This window comes from Bos indicus, chromosome 9, assembly GCF_029378745.1.
Source record: "Bos indicus isolate NIAB-ARS_2022 breed Sahiwal x Tharparkar chromosome 9, NIAB-ARS_B.indTharparkar_mat_pri_1.0, whole genome shotgun sequence".
Taxonomy (NCBI): domain Eukaryota; kingdom Metazoa; phylum Chordata; class Mammalia; order Artiodactyla; family Bovidae; genus Bos; species Bos indicus.
In genome coordinates this window covers 47,652,400-47,662,048 of record NC_091768.1, presented here as the reverse complement: position 1 = coordinate 47,662,048, position 9,649 = coordinate 47,652,400, and positions in this window count along the sequence as shown.

Here is a 9,649-nt window from a genome sequence, read left to right as displayed (position 1 = left end):
ACACTCAATGAAGTCTAGAAATGATGGAAAAAGAGGAAGCATTTAGAGTTACCATCCACATATAGAAAACTTCATAAATAACTTGTTAGATATAATTTAAATTGGACTAAAGTGAAGTGTGAAGAAAGCTGAGTGCTGAAGAATTGATGCTTTTGAACTGTGGTGTTGGAGAAGACTCTTGAGAGTCCCTTGGACTGCAAGGAGATCCAACCAGTCCATTCTGAAGGAGATCAGCCCTGGGATTTCTTTGGAAGGAATGATGCTAAAGCTGAAACTCCAGTACTTGGGCCACCTCATGTGAAGAGTTGACTCACTGGAAAAGACTCTGATGCTGGGAGGGATTGGGGGCAGGAGGAGAAGGGGACGACAGAGGATGAGATGGCTGGATGGCATCACTGACTCGATGGACATGAGTCTGAGTGAACTCCGGGAGTTGGTGATGGACAGGGAGGCCTGGCGTGCTGTGATTCATGGGGTCGCAAAGAGTTGAACACGACTGAGCGACTGAACTGAACTGAAATGAAAGTGAAGTACAACTTCAAGGATCTAATTGCAATTCCCTCTCCATAAAGTTAGTTACATCAGTTAGTACATGATTTGTCCAGAATTACCAACTAATAAGTGATTATCCCAGAAAAATTTCCAAAAACGTTTGCAGCATACCACATTAATTCTGTGGAAATTAAATATTGACAAATATATTTTTATTTGCAATGACTTTTCAAGAACATAAACTACCTAAATATGATAACTGTACAAATAAACTGTGACTATTTCCAACATGCAAAACAAATTTAAGATAAATTTGATAAATGTAAAAATAGAAAAAAGAGAATATACTTATTGCTTAGATTATAAGTCTTAACCACAAATTCTAAGTATCACTAAAGATTGTGGCCACTATAAGTTTAACAATTTCTTTTAAACTTGCTTGTTCTCTAAAATATATTTCAGCCTGGGGTCTCTGAATTGATTCTAAGACATAGGCTTGGATGGGAGTAGTTTACTTGGGAAATTATTCCAAAAAGCAGTAGTAAGTGGAAAGAGATATATTAAAAAAAAATAATGAAGAACCAATTCAATCAACAAAATCTTATGGTGATTATCAATTTCTCTGAGACCAGTGTTCTATTTCATGAAACCTGAGTGACACAACAAGCATCTCATAATGATACACACATTGGCCTTCATTCATTATTGGTCAAAGAGGCCTAAGAGGTGACCGTGAACTTCTAAGTTGTTCATATGTTGGTCCTGAATGGGCTACCCTAGGTATCCTATTTCTCCGTTTCAGACAAGCACAAGACAAAGAAACGACAACTGCATGGCTCTAGTCCAAATGTGAAGAACTATTGGGTTGCTTTGAAGCTGGCTGAAGCAGAGCAGTGACAGGAGTAGCAAGAGGGGAAGAAATGGTTTGAAAAGGACTGCAAGAACTGTGCAGTGCAATCAATTAGACTTTTAGGCTAATCAAGGATATTAACCATAATATAGATTATACTATTTAGGTTAATTGAGGAAAACTGTTCTAGTTATCAAGGTTAAAACTTCTTGCAAAATTGGATTTATATGGAAAATTATTATCTAAATGCCTATTTATATTCTTTTTGAAGAATTATAATCCTTCTGCCCATGGGGTAATTTCTAGCATCTCTTATCAGTCACTTTCTATCATTGCTTTCTAGTTGAAATTCCATAAATGTACTATTTGGGCTACAATACATTAATTTTAACATTCTTAACTACAATGAGACAGCTTCCTTTGTAACTCTGTCCTAGATTTGACTTAGAATCTAATTCAATATTCTAATTAAAATTAAGTGTTTCAGTGTTGCTTAATATACTACACAGGGTTTGCAAAGAAATGTCTACTCTTGTAGCCAATTTAAAGCTTACATCTGAGTATTTTTCAGTCTCACCAGCAGTGCAACTTTATAGAGGGTGATCTTTCATCCTGAAAAATGAATCCAGCTGTGTTGTCACTAAGAAATGGTGGTGTACAGTCTGTTAAATAGCAGGCGATTTAACTAAATCCTGATAACAGTGTGCAAATAATGAGATTACAATAACTATGTTAAGCATGGTAAATTCACAGGTTACATTTATTAAAAGCATATTTCATGCATTTTTAAAACAATGTTTTCTCCATTATGAGATCATTTGTCAAGACAGAAATCGTTTGAAGAAAACTGTATCAGGCACTTTTAGGAGAAATTGTCCTCATTTTGAAAAATATAGGGAGTTTTGTAGAAGCACAGTCTGTGACTATTGGGTTCATTTTCTAAATTAACTAAGAATTTAAAAAATGAATGTATGACTTGGATTAAAAATATACCAGGTAAGTGACTTTTAGTTTATATAAAATGTATACAGAACTCTATATGCCTACATATAATTAATACTGTAAGTCACATCTTACATAAAAACCTGGGTGCTGAGGCAACTTTCACTTCTAAACATACCCATATGCAATTCTGAATATGTTAATGCTAATGCCCAATCATGCCCACACTGAAGAATCCAATGTGATGTGCTAATATGCATGAAGAATATCAACCAGTAGAAGAAACTTCCCTTCTCATGTTCTTTATACCAACTGCACTTACAGTGCATTTAAATATTATAAGAATTGAGTGCCATCAACAAAATATTGGCAGCAATATGGAAGTAGCATAACCTGGCATATTCATAAAATCATTCATATATTTAAGCCATGATTATGGGAGTAAAATCGATAAGTTCAATGTGATTTAAAGAAGTGAACTTTGCTGTAGGGTATTGATAATTGAACTTCTATGAACAAAATCTTGTATCTCATCTCTAACTCAATTACAATTACATTACCTAATATCAATAATGATGGTCCTGAAATAATCTGAAAGGTGAAATCTGGCAGGTACATGAAGTGAAGTGAAGTGAAGTGAAGTGAAGTGAAGTCGCTCAGTCGTGTCCAACTCTTTGCGACCACATGGACTGTAGCCTACCAGGCTCCTCTGTCCTTGGGATTTTCCAGGCAATAGTACTGGAGTGGATTGCCATTTCCTACTCCAGGGGATCTTCCCGACCCAGGGATCGAACCTGGGTCTCCTGCATTGTAGACAGATGCTTTACCGTCTGAGCCACTAATAATTTATTAGATGTCAGTTTTATTTTTTATTTACTGTTTATACTAAACAATTCTCTATAAAAGAACTATTATTTTCACTTTGTTAATGAGGAAAAATATGAGGGTCACAAATAGAAATTTCCCAAAATGTGTGTAATGTTAGAGCAAGTTCTTGAAATCAAATCCTCTTGGTTCCAAACCTTGCTGTTGCCATAGTATCACAGCCCCTAGCAAATTGTAAAAAATAACAAACTATCTGTTGAGGACAATAGAATAAAATGAACTGAGGAATTTCTAAAGAGAACAAGAAAATATGGAGTATAATCAAATAGGAGTAGACATTGGGGAAAGATAAAGAACACTGAGGCAAAGCATTCAGGCATTGGGAACATGTATCAGATCTAAATGTGTACAAGCACATGTGACAAGATCTCTCTGATATATTTATATTTACAGTGGCTGGTAGCCAAAATAGGTGGAGTAAAACTCAGTGTGTTAAAAAAGAAGACTACAGTTTCTGAAATTCTGTCTCTAAACAGCCAAAATAAGAAGTTAAATGAAATTACTATGTGGTTTCATTTATATTTTCTCCATAAAGATTTGCTAATACACAGCAATCTGGAGCTAACAGAAAATCTTCTGGTGCTCATGTGAAAATAATAAGACAGTGTTCATCTGTCTGTAATCATCTACTAACATGATGCATCGGGGATAGCTGAAAAAATAGTAATTCCAAACTGTTTACCTATTTTATCTAAATTATTTCTTTTTGCATCATCCAAATACATAGTCTAGCCAACTGAAAGAAACTTTAAAAATCCACTTGTACCAATTCCTTGTAAATTTTGTTGGAAATAGTTTCTGAAAATAGATAACACTGCAAGGTGAGTTTGATGTGAAAATGGTTTATGGTAAGCACCCCAATTTGGAAGCCTTTTTATAGTTCTAAGGTCTAGTTCTTTTTGGAATTTTTTTTTAAGAAAAAGAAAAGTGACCCAAATGAAGGAGTTAGTGGTGGCAGTTTTATTGTTTTAATTGTGTGGTTCATTTGTTTTGATAGTATTTACTTATTTTTAAATGAAATGAATGTAGTGTTTTTAATTGTCTCTGATTTTTGTGTCCAAAGATCACTGCCTCCTTAATCTGGACACCAGAGAAATTCATGGAGAGGAACCAAGTATTTTCTTAAAAGGTTATCTCTGTCAAAAATGACAACCAATTTAAAATTTAATTTTGTATACAGTGTGAGAAAATGTTATGATCTCATTGTTTCACATATAGTTGTCTAGTTTTCCCAGCACAAATTGAAGAGACTGCGTTTTTTCCATTGTATACTCTTACCTCCTTTGTGGTAGATTAGTTTAACATAGGTGTGTGGGGTGATTTCTGGGCTCTCTATTTTGTTCCACCGATTTATGTGTCTGTTTTTGTGCCACTACCATACTGTTTTGATTAACGTGGGTTGGCAGTATAGCCTGAAGTCTGGGGCCTTGTTACCTCCAGCTCTGTTCCTTTTTCTCATGATTTCTTTGACAATTTGGGGTCTTTGTGGTTGCATATGAATTTTAAGATTATTTGCTCTAGTTCAGTGAAAAAATGTGATGGGAATTCTCAGAGGGATTGAATTAAATTCATAGAATGCCGTGGGTAGTGTAGCCATTTTATTCATATTAATTCTTCCAATCCAAGAGCATAAGATATCTCATTTCCTTGATTCATATGCAATTCCCCTCATCAATGTTTTATAGTTTTCAGAGTTTCAGTTCAGTCGCTCAGTCATGTCTGACTCTTTGTGACCCCATGAATCACAGCATGCCAGGCCTCCCTGTCCATTACCAACTCCAGAGTTCACTCAGACTCACGTACATCAAGTCGGTGATGCCATCCAGCCATCTCATCCTCTGTCGTCCCCTTCTCCTGCTGCCTCCAATCCCTCCCAGCATTAGAGTATTTTCCAATGAGTCAACTCTTCACATGAGGTGGCCAAAGTATTGGAGTTTCAGCTTTAGCATCAGTCCTTCCAAAGAAATCCCAGGGCTGATCTCCCTTAGAATGGACTGGTTGGATCTCCTTGCAGTCCAAGGGACTCTCAAGAGTCTTCTCCAACACCACAGTTCAAAAGCATCAATTGCTCAGCTTTCTTCACAGTCCAACTCTCACATCCATACATGACCACAGGAAAAACCATAGCCTTGACTAGACGGACCTTTGTTGGCAAAGTAATGTCTCTGCTTTTGAATATGCTATCTAGGTTGGTCATAACTTTCCTTCCAAGGAGTAAGCGTCTTTTAATTTCATGGCTGCAATCACCATCTGCAGTGATTTTGGAGCCCAGAAAAATAAAGTCTGACACTGTTTCCCTATCTATTTGCCATGAAGTGATAGGACCAGATGCCATGATCTTCGTTTTCTTAATGTTGAGCTTTAAGCCAACTTTTTCACTCTCCTCTTTCACTTTCATCAAGAGGCTTTTTAGCTCCTCTTCACTTTCTGCCATAAGGGTGGTGTCATCTGCATATCTGAGGTTATTGATATTTCTCCCAGCAATCTTGATTCCAGCTTGTGCTTCTTCCAGCCCAGCGTTTCTCATGATGTACTCTGCATAGAAGTTAAATAAGCAGGGTGACAATATACAGCCTTGACGAACTCCTTTTCCTATTTGGAACCAGTCTGTTGTTCCATGTTAAGCTTATTCTTAGGTAAAAATAATTCATCTGATGTGATTTTAAACAGGATACTTTAAAACTACCTCTCAGATAGTTCACTATTAGTATATAGAAAATAACAGATTTCTGCATATTAATCTTGTATTCTGTGACTTAATTGGGCTCATTTATTATTTCTTATAGCTTTTGATGGAGATTTTAGGGCTTTCTATATATAGTATCATGTCATCTGCAAATTCAGACCTAATGGCAAAACCTGAATCCTAAAACCATAAAATACCTAGAAGAGAACATAAGCAGAATGTTCTTTGACATAAATGGTAGCAATGTTTCATGGTTCTCTCTCCTAATGCAACAGACATAAAAGCAAAAATAAATAAATGAGATCTAATTAACCTTAAAAGCTTTTGCACAACAAAAGAAATATAAAAAAACAAAAAGCCTACAGAGTGGAAGGGAATTTTTGCAAATTATGTGACCTACAAGGGATTAATATTCAAAGCGTATAAACAGTTCATATAACTCAATATCAATAAAACCCACAAAGAGCCCAATCAAAAAAAAATGTTTAGAAGACCTACGTCTTGCCAAAGAAGATGTACACATAGCTGATGGACAGATGGGAATATGCTCACCATTGTTAATTATTTGAGAAATGTAAATCAAAACAACAGTGAGATACTATCTCATACCTGTAAGAATCAGTTCAGTTCAGTCCCTCAGTCATGTTGGACTCTTTGCGACCCCATGGACTTCAGCATGCCAGGCCACCCTGTCCATCACCAACTCCCGGAGTTGAGTTGGTGATGCCATCCAACCATCTCATCCTCTGTTGTTCCCTTCTCCTCCCTCCTTCAATCTTTCCTAGCATCAGGATCTTTTCAAATGAGTCAGCTCTTCACATCAGGGGGCCAAAGTATTGGAGTTTCATCTCAACATCAGTCCTTACAATGAATATTCAGGACTGATTTCCTTTAGGATGGACTAATTGGATCTCCTTTCAGTCCAAAAGGACTCTCAAGAGTCTTCTCCCACACCACAATTCAAAAGCATCAGTTCTTTGGCGCTCAGCTTTGTATATAATCCAACTCTCACATCCAAACATGACTACTGGAAAAACCATAGCCTTGACAAGATGGACCTTTGTTGGCAAAGTAATGTCTCTCCCTTTTAATATGCTGGTCATAGCTATGTTGGTCATAGCTTTTCTTCCAAGGAGTAAGCGTCTTTTAAATTCATGGTTGCAGTCACCATCTGCAGTGACTTTGGAGCCCCCCAAAATAAAGTCTGACACTGTTTCCACTGTTTCTCTATCTATTTGCCATGAAGTGATGGGTCTAGATACCATGATCTTAGCTTTCTGAATGTTGCGCTTTAAGCCAAAGTTTTCACTCTCCTCTTTTACTTTCATCAAGAGGCTCTTTAGTTCTTCTTCATTTTCTGCCATAAAGGTGGTGTCATCTGCATATATAAGGTTATTGATATTTCTCCCAGCAATCTTGATTCCAGCTTGTGCTTCATCCAGCCTGGCATTTCGCATGATGTACTTTGCATATAAGTTAAATAAATAGGGTGACAATCTACAGCCTTGATGTATTCCTTTTCCTATTTTTTCTATTGTTGCATGTCCAGTTCTAACTGTTGCTTCCTGACCTGAATAGATTTCTCAAGAGGCAGGTCAGGTGGTCTGGTATTCCCACCTCTTTCAGAATTTCCCACAGTTTATTGTGATACACACAGTCAAAGGCTTTGGCATAGTCAATGAAGCAGAAATAGATGTTTTTCTGGAACTTTCTTGCTTTTTCAATGATCCAGTGGGTGTTGGCAATTTGATTTCTGGTTCCTCTGCCTTTTCTAAAACCAGCTTGAATATCTGGAAATTCACAGTTCACATATTGCTGAAGCCTGGCTTGGAGAATTTTGAGCACCGCTTTGCTAGTGTGTGAGATGAGTGCAATTGTGTGGTAGTATGAGCATTCTTTGCCATTTCCTTTCTTTGGGATTGGATTGAAAACTGATCTTTTCCAGTCCTGTTAAGAATGACTGTCATCAATAAATCTACAAATAACAAATGCTGGTGAAAATGTGGAGAAAAGCAAGACCTTGTGTAATGTTTGTGGGAATGTAAATTAGTTTAGCCACTGTAGAATAAATGAATATCAGCATTCAATTATTTGAGGCTTCCTCAAAAATATAAAATTAGAACTACCATATGACCCAGCAATTCTACTTCCAGGTACATATCCAGAAAAAATGAAAACATTAATTAAAAAAGATACATGCATCCCAATGTTCATAGCAGCACTATTTCTAATAGCCATGGTATTGAAGAAGTCCAGCCGCTTATCGACAGACCAATGAATAAAGAAGATGTCAATGCAGGCATAAAAAAGAATTAGACTCTGCCAATTGCAGCAATGTGTATAGATCTAGATAATATGCTTAGGGAAATAAGTCAGGCAGAGAAAGACAAATACTGTAGGACACCATTTATATGTGGAACCTAAGAAATAATAGAAACAGGTATATACAGCAAAACAGGCACTTAAAGATATAGAAAACAAACTTATGGTTGTCAGTGGTGAGAAGGGAGGGTAGGGACTTTAGTTGAATGGGATTAAGAGATAGAAGCTACTATTTATAAATAGATAAACAAAGGGCGTATATTTAACATCATAGAAAAAACATTATTTTCTAATTACATTTAATGAAGCATAATCTGAAAAAATATTTAATCACTGTATACCTTTAATATGTTGTATCAAAGGTGTGGGAAGGGGTCGGGGTGGGAGAGAAAGAAGAGGGAGGGATCATATGTATACTTATGACTGATTCATGTTGTTTTATGCCAGAAGTCAACAGAACATTGTGAACAATTATCTTCCAATTAAAAATAAATTTAAAGAATATTCACGGAAATAAAAATGACCAATAATATCTATATCACCATGTCCAATAGGCAGACTTCATTCTCCAACCCGCTTTATTGCAAAGCAGCTTACAACAGCAAACCACTTCTCTTTAAATACACACCTCCCTCTCCTCCCTACTATGTAGGCTCCTGGCTTTCCCCTTAACCTCTCTTGTTGATCCTTTTATGTCTCTCTTTCCAATTTTTCTCCCTTAAGACAATTGTCAAGTAATAGAATCCCTCAGTCTTTTTCTATAATTATAGATTTTTTTCTGAGGTGATTGAGTCTATTCCTTATGTTTTAATGAGCATTCTTAGACATATACACACAATCGTACCCACACTTCCAGTCTTCTGAGTTTTAGATTTATATATATATATATACACATAAATGTGTGTGTATTCAATATTTTTGGTTGGATGAATCAGAGGACCTCAACCTAATTTGTTCAAAATAGATGTCAAATCATTTCTCCAAGAAGACATACAGATGGGCAATAGGCATATGAAAAGATGTTCAACACTGCTAGTATTCAGTTCAGTTCAGGCACTCAGCCGTGTCCGACTCTTTGCGACCCCATGAATCGCAGCACGCCAGGCCTCCCTGTCCATCACCAACTCCCGGAGTTAACTCAGACTCACGTTCATCCAGTCAGTGATACCATCCAGCCATCTCATCCTCTGTCATCCCCTTCTCCTACCTCCCAATCCCTCTCAGCATCAGAGTCTTTTCCAATGAGTCAATTTTTTGCATGAGGTGGCCAAAAAACTGGAGTTTCAGCTTTAGCATCATTCCTTCCAAAGAAATCCCAGGGCTGATCTCCTTCAGAATGGACTGGTTGGATCTCCTTGCAGTCCAAGGGACTCTCAAGAGCCTTCTCCAATACCACAGGTCAAAAGCATCATTTGGCGCTCAGCCCTCTTCACAGTCCAACTTCCACATCCATACATGACCACTGGAAACAC